Source organism: Sinocyclocheilus grahami, unplaced genomic scaffold, assembly GCF_001515645.1.
Source record: "Sinocyclocheilus grahami isolate Dianchi unplaced genomic scaffold, SAMN03320097.WGS_v1.1 scaffold5978.1, whole genome shotgun sequence".
NCBI lineage: Eukaryota > Metazoa > Chordata > Actinopteri > Cypriniformes > Cyprinidae > Sinocyclocheilus > Sinocyclocheilus grahami.
Window position 1 is genome coordinate 11,106 of NW_015510525.1, and position 851 is coordinate 11,956.

Here is an 851-nt window from a genome sequence, read left to right on the forward strand (position 1 = left end):
ATGCATCCATCCATCCATGTATCATCCATCCACCCATTCATCCATTTATCCATCCACTCATATACTCACCCATCTATCCATAAATCCATCCGCCTATCTATCATTCATGCATCCATCCATTTATCCATCCAACCACCCATAATCCATCTATCCATCATCCATCTGTCCATTTATCCACCCATCATCCATCCATCCACCCACCCACCCATTATCCATCTATCCATCATCCATCCGTCCATTTATCCACCCATCATCCATCCACCCACCCATCCATCATCCATCCATCCACCCACCCATATACTCACCCATCTATCCATAAATCCATCATCCATCCTCCCACCTACCCCTCCATCATCCATCCACCTATCTATCATTCATGCATCCATCCATTTATTCATCCAACCACCCATCATCCATCCGTCCATTTATCTACCCATCATCCATCCATCCATCCACCTACCCACCCATCCATCATCCATCCGCCTATCTATCATTCATGCATCCATCCATCCATCCACCTACCTACCCACCCATCATCAATCCGCCTATCTATCTATCATTCATGCATCCATCCATCCATCCACCCACCCATCAATCCATCATCCATCCGTCCATTTATCCACCCATCATCCATCCATCCACCCACCCATCCATCCATCATCCATCCACCTATCTATTATTCATGCATCCATTAATTTCTCCATCCATCCACTGACCCATCTATCATCCATCCATCTATACATCAATCATCCATCCATTTGTCCATATATCTATCCACCCACCTATCTATCATTCATCCCTCCATTCATTCATTCATTCATCCATCCATCCACTCATGCAGGGTTATGGCT